This window comes from Pholcus phalangioides, unplaced genomic scaffold (genome assembly GCF_987345545.1).
Source record: "Pholcus phalangioides strain wild (caught in Gottingen) unplaced genomic scaffold, Ppha-v1.0 ptg000015l_1, whole genome shotgun sequence".
NCBI lineage: Eukaryota > Metazoa > Arthropoda > Arachnida > Araneae > Pholcidae > Pholcus > Pholcus phalangioides.
In genome coordinates this window covers 18405354-18419942 of record NW_028301608.1, presented here as the reverse complement: position 1 = coordinate 18419942, position 14589 = coordinate 18405354, and the positions used below count along the sequence as shown (strand labels likewise).

Genomic DNA, 14589 nt, shown 5'->3' with positions numbered 1-14589 from the left:
CCCTGGTGGATGTTTATCCCCCCAATTTCTCCCTACTGAAGAATAAACCCTCTCTTCTCTTCATGAAAATCATACATGGTCAGGGCCATCTTTTCGTGGTCACGCTTTTTTTAATATCTATAATTTCCTCATAGAGATAAAAATGTGAGTAGTAGTAGTGAAATGGGCGTTTCTGGGGCGTAGAAGCTTCTATGGGAGACGTCGCATTTCTCTACCACTTACATGACAGTAGTAGAGAAATGCGACATCTCCCATAAAAGCATATACGGCCCAGAAACGGACATTTCACGTCTACTAATATGCCTGGAATTGACTGCAATAATTCTGCTTTGTGCCAAAGAATAAATTAAATACTTTTCTCATTAGACACCCGTCGGAGCATACCAGGTTTTAGAAATTTATTGTCATTTCTTATGTAGAATCAGTATAGTATGGACACAGAAAACAAAACCACGCATCACACTCGGGCATCTGATAACAAAGTACATATAATCAGCTATATTCTCAATTTCAAACATCAATCCCACAATTAATACTTCATACGAAATTCAAATCACACGAGCGTTTATCACGAATTATTTTTTTTAGCATTAATATCATTCTTATAGCATGACTTCTTCCATAGACGATATTCTCCTCAACGATATTGTTTAATGATGTGAGACCATTTTTTTTCCAAATTATACGCTTTGTAATATTGCAGGCAGGGAAAGAGATAAGAAGTGCAAATCGGGAAATAAAAGATCGGCATTTTAACCACATATCTCGCGTACGTACCCTTCTGGAAAGCATAACCGAGAATTGCGGAGAGTGTACATACATACATGTATAAATTTATATATATATCTTCCCATTCCTGTCATTTTCTGTTTTATATTCCGCCTGGAGCTCACCAAATGTTAACAGAAAAATATTTTCCAATGTCGTACTCATAATTCCAAGCACGCTCACTGAAATTGGATATACATACATACCCTTATATACTGTATATGTATTCCCTTCAGAGCTTTTCTTTTTTGCATTCTCTTCTCCACCTTTATCGGTTGTATTTCATTTCTGTTTTGTGAAACCTCATCTCTACCACCCCCTCTCCCGTTTTTCCTCCTTCCCAAAGACCTGCCATGCTATGCTTATGGTGGTTTTTGGGGTTTTTTGAGGAAGATGTATTGATACACATCTTTCACGAAAGCGATTATCTGTTTTGCGATATCCTATCGCCTCGCATCGATCAATGGTAATGGGCGAGAATGTTTCGGCTTCCTCTGCGAAAAATATATATTTTTCCCTTGGAAATGCTTTTGAAGTGCGGAATGGTGTTCCTATTTCTCTCTTTTTACATTCATTCTGTTTCGCGCGTGTTGTTTTGTTGGAGTTTTTATCGCTTAGAAATTCTGGAATAGTTCACCATTCATTCGTTGGTAGAATTTGGTGGCAACAAAACTACGTCGGGATAATCAATTACTATTCATTATCGTAATTATTTCCTACTCGTTTTTGTTTCTTTCTGCGATAATTAAATTAATTTTGCATTTTTAAGTTTTCTCCGAAAAGTTTTAAAGCTATTATTCATTTAAATGCATTCCTGGCGGTTTCTGCTGATATCGTTGCTATTTTTTGGACAAGGTTTGTAAAATTCTTTGCAAATATGTTCGGTTACACGTTAGGTGGCTGGATATATATCTTTTTTTCATAAATGAATTTCATTTTTCCAGATTTTAGAGTTTGCTTGCCAAGTAAAAGATGATTATGATTCAAGTATCCCGATTCAGTGTCCTCTGGCCTTTATAATGGTTTGTCACATCTTTCATGCTGCCAGTATTATGTAGGACAGTTTATGACTTTATAACGGTTAGCCCCTTTTTCGATCCTCCCAGTAATTGAAAAAAACCGGACAGTGCCGGGTATTATGGCTAATGTCTGATAATTTGTCGTTGCTTGATGAAGATTTATACCAGTGGTATTGAATCTTTCAGACATTGCTGACCAAATTAATATTTTTCATATAGCCTATGGGCTACAAAGCCATACCGTGGTAATTAGAATTACAACTGATATAATTAGAAATATGTAATATTGTGGGCAGTGGCGTCTTAATGGATGAGTCATTGGGCCTGAATTAGACCGTATCTGAGAATTTTTCTTAAGAGTAATTTTAAAATTTATAATTTTAAAATTTTGCTGTTCGTAGTTTTGCTTCTACATCGGATGTTCACGGAAATAATTATTTCTGCGAATAATCTATCCATTATTATTTGAAATTCAAAGAAACCGATCGAGTTAGATGTGGTTTTCGTCTACTCTTAAAATCCCTTTACATGAAAAGTTGTATATTAAGCACACGTCTAATTGTTAAAATTCTTTCAATCAGCAAAATTATTTCTCAATTGTATCTAACTGTATTTCACTTGACTGTAATGCTTCTTTGTATAATGAACGAGGCATGATGAAGGTGACATCTGCAGAGACATCTTGCGGGTACCATTTGACAAGCGGATCGAGGCATTAGATTTGATAGGTGATCAACGAAGTTTGAAGGGGCGTTAGGTAGATGCATCTCGTACCGGTAGGTTGGTAGATAGGTACTTCCCCACATATAAATTCCAAAATGCTCTGTAATGAGAACTAGACGTTATCTATTCTCGATTGTAAGAGGACGTTTATATTGTAGTCTACTACTAGCCCGTAGACTTTATTGATGCATCTTCCAATGCAGATAATTATATCCTCGTCCGCTGTACATCCAATGGTGACAACGGGGGACTTCAATACAACTGTTCGGGTTGAGAGATCTGATTCACCACATCACCGCGTCCCTATGGATAGTCGAAGAGATTTGTCAGATGGAGGAACAGCCGATTACTAACGACAAAGGAGGGATACACATACACACAGCTGATCGAAGGAGACAGAGAGAGAATAGGATCAATTCGCGTATAACATATTGGATGGTGAGGGGGGGAGCGCAATTATTGCTGCTCCTTGTGCCAAAGGCTTTTCCTGGAATTCGTCCGAATAAATCTCCAATGGATCGTAACAGTGATTGCAACGTATAGCACAATTCATTGCCGTACGGTACTAGTGGTAAGCTGCTAGCAAGCTGTTTCATTCGTCCATTCAGATATGAAGGAGAATATCGTGAAGCACACACACGCGCAGCAATATTCGGGTCTCGTCAACCCATGCTTTTCTGTACAAAATCACATTAATAAAATTTGGTGAGCATGCTCAATTTTTTTGGAATTTTTTATATGACGCTTCCAAAAAATCCTGGAATTAATCAATACGAATTGATCCTACTAACTATAATCATTATTGTACTCCCTGACTACAACTTTTCCATTCTCTAAATATATTACCACTTTGACATCTCTATTTCTTCAAATCAATAGTTATTTTATTTAAAAGACAATATTCTTTACCTCTGAACACTTTTAATTTTCATTCTTCTGCAAGAATCAACTCCACCTATTTACTCCCTAGAATCTATAAAACGATTGGTAAGAGACAACCGAATTGGTTTATAAGACAACCATAAATACATTATGGGCATTGTATAGTATTTTAAAATGTGTATATATTGTTTATAATTTTTTGATTGTGTTTTTAATTGGGTTGCTGTATTTTTTAAATGTATGACATCCATATTTGTTATGGGCATCTTTTTCTCAGCCACCTCGTTGGGAATTTTCCCTGTTGTGGCGTTGTGTTTGTATTTTTATATTTGTATTTTTCATATCTTGTCCCTAAATTGTATAGCTGTTTTTGAGCTTCATTCGTCTTGGACTGGATTATGTCGTAAGGCTAAGGAGACAATACCTACAGAAGCACATAGACTTGATTGAAAGGGGGTGAAGAGAAGAGCTACGCGTTCTCTTGTTGGCACGCAAAGCTTGGGCTATGAGGAAAGACTTGATTTCTTGAGTATGTTCGCATTGGAGGAACGCTGGTGTCGAGAGAGGTGGGTATGATCGAAGTGTTTAAAAGTTTCCACGACATGGATAGGATGGATCATGAGTTAGTAATACACCGTCAATAAACTTTCGACAAGGGAACAGACACCAGTATCGTTTAGTGAGGGGACAACTCGACAACTCCAAGTTGTGGGTGCCGCAGGTAGGTTTTTCCTCTAAAGAGGGTTGAGTGTTAATAAATGGAATAGCATACCTCTGAGGGTCGTGAACTATATCACAATCGGCACATTTAAAAAGAAGTACGATACACATATTGGGATAAATCGAGAAGCTATCCTTACAAGTACAATGCCGCAGTAGCCAAAATGCCCAACGAGGTGGGCGAGAGAAAGATGCCCACAACAAATATGGATGCCATATATTTCAAAAATACAGCAACTCCCAATTAAAAATGTAATTACAAACAACTTAAGGCAACCATAATCTTTATTATGGGCATTGTAATTATGTAATATTAATTATTAGTTTTTTTGGGTTTTTTCCGTGATATATTTTGGAATGCTGCAGTTGGCTTATATTTGACATCCATATTTTTTATGGGTATCTTTTTTCAACCACCTCGTTGGGCAATTTGTCTGTTATGGTCTTTGTGTGTTCACGCAATCTAATTGCCAAAAATATCTCTAAAGACTTCTAGAGATGGAAAAACTGTAAGTACAGGCAACTAAATTAATTAATTTAGAACTAGCAACTGCTCAACACATATTCACAATGAATAAAAAGAAAAGGACCCCCCCCCCCTCTCCAATTTATAAAGCGCACTCAGATCGGTGGGCTCAGAATCCAAAGTGCAAAACAATACGATAAAGAATTACCTTCAATATGATCCATTATTCCCTGCTACCATAGGTAGACACAGAAATCGATTCAAATAATGGTAACTTGTGTACTGAAAATTCACCATAAATAACGGGACAAGATTTGATCGCGAATCGTTGGATCAGAGACCAAACAACTAACCATCACACCGTGGGACCATCGCCGAGTTCACGACTATTTAGAGTAATTATTGTTGGAAATTTAATGAATTGAATAAAGCATTATCCTCTCCCTTTTTATGCCAGAAACATGGATATGTAAATTTCATGGAATTTGGAAATGACATTTCAATGTTTACTCTATCCTTGTTACTCTATAGATGCCATTTTCCTAATATGTTTGTACATTTTTTCCGTAGGAAATACACATTCCCGTTTTTGGCAAAACTTAGATTGTAGTATACACGTAATCCAACCAACTTATAAACCCAATAAATTCAAATTTGCAACATGCATCTGACATTTTGGGACGATGTAGCAAGTGATTACTGAAAATTCACTGTAATTAGGAAGGTACCGCAGAGATTCACTCTAGGATTTCTGGATCCAAAAATAGGGAAAACCGGGGATGGCTGGCTAAAGGATTAGGTTAGCCACCAGCTTCCGGTTCCCGCCAGGGACCTCTCATGGACACTAGTGTTGACTAGCGTGACCTTCACTGCCAGCCCGATCCTCAACAGGTGTTTTTGATGTGATCCCAGCTGTGATGGGGAAATTGTATTAAAATTTATACAAATACAAATACAAATACAAAAACAACGCCACAACAGGCAAAATGCCCAACGAGGTGGCTGATAAAAAGATGCCCATAAAAATATGGTTGTCATATGTTTCAAAAATACAGCAACCCAATTAAAAATGCAATTAACACAAATTACAAACAATATATACACATGATAAAATATTATACAATGCCCATAAAGAATACTTATGGTTGTCTTATTCTAAGAATGGATAGCTTCTCGATTTACCCCAACATGTTTATCGTATTTCTTTTTAAACGTGTCAATTGTGTTACAATTTACTACCTCCGGGGGTAAGCTATTCCATTTATTAACAACCCTATTGGAGAAAAATTCCCTGCGACACCATAACCTTGCATTGTCCCTCACCAATCGATACTGGTGTCCCCTTGTAAAAGCAGTCGATTGGCGGTGTACTAAAAGTTCATGGTCCATCCTATCCATCCCATTGAAAATTTTGAACACTTCGATCATATCTCCTCGACACCTGCGTTCATCCAATGTAAACATATTCAAAAAATGAAGTCTTTCTTCATAACTCAAGCCCTGTGTGCCAATAAGGACACGCGTAGCTCTTCTCTGCACCCCTTCAACCAAGTCTATGTCCCTCTGTAGGTATGGTCTCCAAAACCTTACAGCATACTCCAGTCCAGGACGAACTAAGCCTCGAAAAAGCGGAAGAATGACTTTAGGAGAACGCGAAGAGACCTTTTTGAAAATGAGACCAAGCATTCTATTCGATTTTTTGACAACCGCTGAACAATGTTCAGAAAACTTAAGTCGCTCGTCAATGAGAATTCCCAAATCGGTGACTCTAGTTGCATCCGGGATAGTGACACCATTCAACTCGTAAGAGAACCGTGGGTTGTTCGAACCAAAATGAGCGACCATGCACTTATCTACGCTAAACGTCATGCTCCATTCATTTGCCCATGCTGCAATCTTGTTTAAGTTGGTCTGGAGCAACTCCCTATCGCTTTCATTTCCGATTACCCCCATTAGCTTCACATCATCTGCGAATTTGCTAGTAATTCCATCGATACCCTGATCGAGTTTGTCGATAAAAAGTGAAAAAAGTATGGGGCCAAGGACACTTCCCTGAGGAACTCCACTTGTGACGTCTGTCCAACCAGAGAATTCCCCGTTCACCATAACTCGTTGCGACCTATCTCTTAACCACGATTCTATCCAATTCAGCAAGTTGCCCCCTATTCCAATCTCGTGTAAACGCTTCAAGAGTTTGCCATGTTGGACCCGATCGAATGCCTTCTGGAAATCAAGGTAAACAACGTCGACATTTTTGCTCTTACCCAAAGCCTTAGTCACGTAATCATAGAAGCAAAGGAGGTTAGTTACACATGACTTCCCCTTCCTGAACCCATGCTGATTATCCGACAATACATTATTCTCGTCTATCCACTTCACAAACTGCCTTTTGATGATAATTTCCAAAATTTTCGAGAGGGAGCTCGTCAAACTCACTGGACGATAATTAGACACCACTTCTCTACTACCCTTCTTAAATATCGGAACAACGTTAGCCAGTTTCCAATCTCTCGGGACGATACCCTCAGCAACACTACTCCTGTATATCTGTGCGACTGGCCCCAACAATTCATTAGCACCTTCCCTGAGAACCCTGGGATAGATATCATCTGGTCCTGGTGCTTTGCTTGCACATACATTTCTTAGAAGATTTAGGACCTCCACGTCTTCCACTTGAATATCGTTGAGCATTTTATTACCCCATGCAACACCCGTATATCGAATATCATTACCTCCATTAAAAACCGACGCGAAAAAGTCATTGAAAGCACTACACATGCCTACATTGCTCTCTACTTTTGAGCCTCCTATCGAGAGGGGGCCAACTGTCCCCTTACATCCATTATTGACGTATCGAAAAAATGATTTTGGGTCAGAGCCAATGTTATCTGCCAACCTAGATTCAACTTGCTTTTTACTATCCCTTATCGCTTTCTTCAACAGTCTTCTTTTATCAGTAAACAATGATAGGTCACCTCGTCCACTTTTATACTCTCTGAATGCTCTTTTCTTTTCAAGATAAAGGTTCCGCACGCTATCCGTGAACCATAGAGGGTGTGATGTACAAACACGCTTTTTTCGAACAAAGGGTATGACGTCGTGCAAAACAGAGGACAGCTTCGTACTAAATTCTTCCCATTGACTTACCACCCCTACTGATTCCAACCGGTCTTTGAAAACTTCCGCTAACCTTCTTCGCAAAACATCAAAGTTAGTTCTCCGAAAACAAGGAACCAGTCTTTTGTTATCAACCTTACCCGAGGAAAAGTTACAGTGAAATCTGACGATACGATGATCACTGGAAGAAAACTCTTCCCCCACCGAAACATGTTCAACTAGATCCTCAGAACTAGTAAGAACTAAATCCAAAATAGCAGTGCCCCTAGTGGCTTCTGATACATGCTGATACAAAAAATTTTCGAGCACCAACTTAAGGAAGTCTCTTTCATACTGATTTCCAGATGAAAGGTTCTCCCAATCAATACCCGGGTAATTGAAATCCCCTAGTATGAGAACCCTCTTTCGCTTACACATGTAGGAAATTTCATCATGCATTTTGGCGATATAGTTTAGATCCCTATTCGGTGGATTGTAACAAACCCCAACAATAAGCTTATGACGTCTTTTGTTCTCAAGTTCAACCCATATGGTTTCAATATCACTTCTCTGCACGTTACACTCTCTAGCCTTCAAACATGATTTCACGTATATCAACACTCCACCCCCTTTCCTATCAGATCTATTTCTCAAAAAAGTATCGTATCCGGAGATGTGTAAGAAAGATTCATCCCCATCGTTTGCCCAAGATTCTGTAATGGCTATAAGATCCAAGTCCTCCACAACTATCATAGTTTCTAAAAAATCTTTCTTGTTACCCAAGCTCCTGGCATTTATTAACCCACATTTTAATTTGCCCGGTGGTTTGTTGTCAATCGAGAAGCCATCCAAGTCAGAGGTGGGTAATTCCCCGTCAGTACTGTTGTGATTATCATTAACTAACCCGCATTCCTGACTACGTGGTCTGGGAGTAAAAAACCTGACCTAAGACTATCGTAAACCTCCCAGACCCCTCTCTTATTTAGATGGATCCCATCCGAACGAAGCCATCTATCGGTAAATGCGGGAAGCTCCAAGAACGTGACCCCAAGTGAGGAGCAAATGTCCTTCAGGCCTATATTGAATTGGTGGATCCTACTCCTATATCCCCTACTACCCCTTGGCAGCACTGGAATCACTGCCACATCTGAACCCCCCTCCCTAGCGGATAATAGTAAATCCCGGTATTCTGACAGAGACTCACTAATATTCGCTCCTACCTGATTCGTTCCCACCCACAGAATCACCCGCAAGGGCAACTTTCGGCGATGAAAAACGTCTCGAACGTTGCCAATCTTCCCCCCAGGAAGACAACAGCGCTCGAAACCCCGAAAATCCCTACACACTCGGTTCCCAAGTTCCCTAACCATAGAATCGCCGATGATTAAACCCCTATCACTATCCCCCTCTACCTCATCCACGACCACCCATTCGCCCTCTAAAATGTCGTTGTTCGTGGAGATTGCTTCTTCATCAACAGGTGGCTCGACGACCAGAGGGTCCGTTATAACCGGGCCCTCTAGCACCCTAACTTTTTCCCGTAAAGCTTCGACCTCGATTTCCAGCCTTTTTCTATCCAAGCACCCTTTACAATTGAAACTATCAGCTACTATACCCCTAGACCAGGGAAACCTCCCGTCGCAAGCTCTACACAACACTAGTCGAGGTCGAGGCATACTAACACTATTGCTAAAGCTAGATAATAATAATAATACTTAACAATACGAAAATGAGAAACGTTAACTGGAAATTAAAATAATGTAAAATACATTACTATGCAAAATATACGTAAGAGACTATACGAAAATAATTTGTCATCTTCCATTTAGTAACTTTTTTTTCTCAGTGGTAAAGCTAAGGGAAGATACAGTACAAATAAGAACATATTTTTTCATCCCATAACCAACTCTTTTTCATATTTCCCGACCTCGAAGTACAGACGAGTACTTTATAAATGTTTGTTATGCACTTTTGAATTGTTCTGTTTCAAAAAATTATTACAGAAAAGGAAGTCCAAGAATAAAAATATACCACACATCTCAAGGTAAACATTGTAATGCAGAAAACATAAATCATGCGCATTGTACAGTCGTGTTTTTCAACGAACCCCTGTGAGTCCTTGGAATCATTTTAATTTACGTTCATTGCGTAAACGGCACACTTAGTGTTGTGAAATTTTAATTCCCTATTTCAATTTCTTATGATATGCAAATTATAAGAAACCACACATTTTGGATTTCTTTGGGGGAGAGAAGCAACGTGGAAATTGCCTTCGCTACAGGGAGTACACATGATGCCTTGACCTTCACTTGAAGGGACAGTATGAAAAAATGTTTGAGAAACACTGGTATACAGTATAAACACAAAAGCATTGCTGTACGGTAATAACATAAAAGCATTGCTGTACGGTAATAACGCAAAAGCATTGCTGTACGGTAATAACATAAAAACATTGCTGTACGGTAATAACACAAAAGTATTGCTGTACGGTAATAACACAAAAGTATTGCTGTACGGTAATAACACAAAAGCACTGTGTGTTGTACGCTAATAACACTTTCAAAAAGAACAAAACATAAACGTAAAAAACGTGGGCTAAGTTCTTACAACAATTATTTAAACTTATTTTACTGTTCGTCGCCATAAATGTTCGTCATAGCTCATTCATAAATGAGTACACAGATTTGAAAAGGTAATATTTTAATTCGTTAATGTGTTATTGTTTTTGAAGTAGGCCGCATAGTACGGAGGCCGGATAGTCGAGAATCTATTGTGTATTGTTACTCCCCATAGCACAGCTGAAACGCATAACCAGGTGTTTGATCTTTCGGGAATTAGGATGTACAATTTCAGATGCCTGGTCACCTCTGCAACATATTTATTTGAATGTCTTGTTTCGGGTTGCTTGGCTAAGTTTAATGAAGATAGGCTAACCATGTTCAATCACCCCCGCATTAATTTTATTTTTCCAGGCTAACAGTTTTATCAATCAGGTGTATACCTACTGTCATCTATCAGGTATGATTTTCACACTATCCTTGGATATGTGTTAAAGTCGGAACATTACATGTAATTTTGTATAGTTCTGCACCTGCTCTTTTGGATTTCCGACGCCTCTTAATCAAAAAGATATATCTCTGGAAAAAGGAATGTTTATTTATTTATTTTTTGCTCTTGTTTTAAATAAAGTGGATAATTAATTGACCCAATTATGATTTTACTTTCCGAAGAATTTTCTTCAAATTTACAGAATGTGTTTGAAGTGCCAAGAATGTTATTTCTATCAGGTATCTAACGACATCTACCCAAACTATAAGCCATGAATACAACTTTTAACGGTTCAGAAGAAAACTTTGGGACAAAGACAAGTAAAGCAAAAAATTGATCAATATATATCAAGATGCAGCAATTATGAAGTGTGAAGTTCCATTGAGATTCGAACTCGGATCATTGAATTCAGCGTCGAAAGTACTAACCATTACACCATGGAACCTCCTGCTCAGAGTGAAACTTTAGGACCAAGACCAAAGAAACAAAAAATTGATTAACACCAAAATATCACAATTGATAGAGCAAGAAGGCTCCACCGAGATTCGAACTCGGATCGTTGGATTCAAAGCGCTAACCACTACACCATGGAACCACGTACTCATTATGAAAACTTTAGGACCAAGACCAAAGAAACAAAAAAAATGATTAACATACCACGAGCGAGTAAGAACGTTCCACCGATTTTCGCAATCGGATCGTTGGATTCATAGCACAAAGAGCTAACCATTTCACCATGGAACCTCGTCCTCAAAGTGAAAGCTTTAGGACCAAGAAACATAAAATTAATTAATATATCACTAGAGAGTAAGAAAATTCCACCGAGATTCGAACTCGGATTGTAGGATTCAGAGACCAAAGTGCTAACCATTACACCATGGAAACACGAACTCAACGTGAAAACTTTAGGAGCAAGACCAAAGAAACAAAATTTGATCAATTACTTGTTTTTCTTGTGATATATAAAACAATTTTTTGTTTCTTTGGTCTTGGTCCAAAAGCTTTCACTTTGAGCACGTGGTTCCATGGTGTAATGGTTAGCTTTTTGAGCTCTGAATCCTAAGATCCGACTTCGAAAATCGGTGAAACGTTCTTACTCTATCGTGATATTTTCATCAATTTCTTGTTTCTCTGGTCTCGTTTCTCTCGTTGGATTCAGAGCCCAAAGAGCTAACCATTTCACCATGGAAGCTCGTGCTCAAAGTGAAAGCTTTAGGACCAACATCAAAGAAACAAAAATTTCATTTATATATCACAGGAGAGTAAGGAGGTTCCACCGAGATTCGAACTCCAAAGTGCCAATCATTACACCATGGAACCATGTACTCGACGTGATAGCTTTAAGACCAAGACCAGAAAAACAAGAAATTAATCAAATCGAAAGAATGAGAACGTTCACCCAGATTCGAATACGGAACGTTGGATTCATAGCAGAAAGAGCTAACCTTCACACCATGGAACCACGCACACAAATTGAAAATTTTAAGATCAAGACCAGAGAAATAAGAAATTGATCAAAATATCACGGTGGAGTACGAAAATTCCACGGAGATTCGAACTTGGATCGTTCGATTCAGAGTCCAAAGTGCTAACCATTACACCATGGAACCACGTGCTGAAAGCGAAAGCTTTAGGACCAAGACCAGAAAAAGAAGAAATTGATCAAAATATCACGATCGAATAAGAACGTAACTCCGATTTTCGAACTCGGATCGTTGGATTCAGAGCACAAAAAAGCTAACCATTACACCATGGAACCGCTTGCTCAATGTGAAAGCATTAGGACCAAGTCCAAAGAAACAAAAAATGGATTAATATATCACAAGAAATTAAGAAGTTTCCACCAAGAAGCGAACTCGGATCGTTGCATTCAGAGCACAAAGAACTAATCATTTCACCATGGAACAACGTGCTCAAAGTGAAACGAAGTTTAGGACCAAGAAACAAAATGTGAATTAATATATCACGAAAGAGTAAGAAGGTTCCACCGAAATTAGAACTCGGATCGTTGGATTCAGAGCCCAAAGTCCTAACCATTACACCATGGAACCACGTGCTCAAAATGAAAGCTTTAGGACCAAGAAACAAAAAATTAATTAATATATCACGAAAGAGTAAGAAGGCTCCACCGAGATTCGAACTCGGATCGTTGGATTCAATGTCCAAAGCGCTAACCATTACCATGGAACCACGTACTCAATTTGAAAACTTTAGGACCAAGACCAGAAAAACAAGTAATTGATCAAAATATCACGATAGAGTAAGAACGTTCCACCGATTTTCGAACTCGGATCGTCGGATTCAGCGCACAAAAAGCTAACCATTACACCATGGAACGACGTGCTCAAAGTGAAAGCTTTAGGACCAACATCAAAGAAACAAAAAATTCATTTATATATCACAAGAGAGTGAGAAGGTTCCACCGAGATTCGAATACGGAACATGGGATTCATAGCACAAAGAGCTAACCATTACACCATGGAACCACGTCCACAATTTGAAAATTTTAAGGTCAAGACCAGAGAAATAAGGAATTGATCAAAATATCACGGTGGAGCAAGAACGTTCCACGGAGATTCGAACTCGGATCATTAAATTCAGAGCTAACCATTTCACCATGGAACCACGTGAAAGCTTTAGGACCAAGAAACAAAATATGAATTAATATATCACGAAAGAGTAAGAAGGTTCCACCGAGATTCGAACTCGGATCGTTGGATTCAGAGCCCATAGTGCTAACCATTTCACCATGGAACCACGTGCTCGACGTGAAAGCTTTAGGACCAAGAAACAATCAATTAATTAATATATCACGAAAGAGTGAAAAGGTTCCACCGAGATTCGAACTCGGATCGTTGGATTCAAAGCACAAAGTGCTCACCATTACACCATGGAACCGCCCGCACAATTTGAAAACTTTTAGACCAAGACCAGAAAAACAAGAAATTTATCAAAACATCACGATAGATTGAGAACGTTCCACCAAGATTCGAACTCGGATCGTTGGATTCAGAGCACAAAGAGCTAATCATTTCACCATGGAACAACGTGCGCAAAGTGAATGCTTTAGGACCAAGAAACAAAATATGAATTAATATATCACGAAAGAGTAAGAAGGTTCCACCGATATTCGAACTCGGATCGTTGGATTCAAAGCCCAAAGTGCTAACCATAACACCATGGAACCGCCTACTCAATTTGAAAACTTTAGGACCAAGACCAGAGAAACAAGAAATTGATCAAAATATCACGATAGAGTAAGAACGTTGCACCGATTTTCGAAGTCGGATCATAGGATTCAGAGCTCAAAAAGCTAACCATTACACCATGGAACCAAGTGCTCAAAGTGAAAGCTTTAGGACCAAGACCAAAGAAACAAAAAATTGATTGATATATCACAAGAGAGTAAGAAGGTTCCACCAAGATTCGAACTCGGATCGTTGGAATCAGCGTCCAAAGTGCTAACCATTACACCATGGAACCACGTACTGAACGTGAAAGCTTTAAGACCAAGACCAGAAAAACAAGAAATTGATCAAAACGATAGAATGAGAACGATCACCGAGATTCGAATACGGACCGTTGTATTCGTAGCAAAAAGAGCTAACCATTTCACCATGGAACCACGTGCTCGACGTGAAAGCTTTAGGACCAAGAAACAAAAAATTAATTAATATATCACGAAAGAATAAGAAGGTTCCACCGAAATTCGAACTCGGATCGTTGGATTCAAAGCCCAAAGTGCTAACCATTACACCATGGAACCACCTACTCAACTTGAAAACTTTAGGACCAAGACCAGAGAAACAAGAAATTGATCAAAATATCAGGATAGAGTAAGAACGTTCCACCGATTTTCGAAGTCGG

At 38.8% G+C, this 14589-nt stretch overlaps 3 non-coding genes across 3 annotated transcripts; all 3 read right to left on the bottom strand.

Moving 5' to 3' along the window:
- Window positions 1–13548: 13548 nt before the first annotated feature.
- TRNAQ-UUG (transfer RNA glutamine (anticodon UUG)) lies at window positions 13549–13620 on the bottom strand. Its single transcript has one exon. It is a non-coding gene; the product is annotated as a tRNA-Gln (tRNA).
- A 513-nt stretch (window positions 13621–14133) lies between these two features.
- Window positions 14134–14205, bottom strand: TRNAQ-CUG (transfer RNA glutamine (anticodon CUG)). Its single transcript has one exon. It is a non-coding gene; the product is annotated as a tRNA-Gln (tRNA).
- A 211-nt stretch (window positions 14206–14416) lies between these two features.
- Window positions 14417–14488, bottom strand: TRNAQ-UUG (transfer RNA glutamine (anticodon UUG)). The gene has a single exon. It is a non-coding gene; the product is annotated as a tRNA-Gln (tRNA).
- Window positions 14489–14589: the final 101 nt, after the last annotated feature.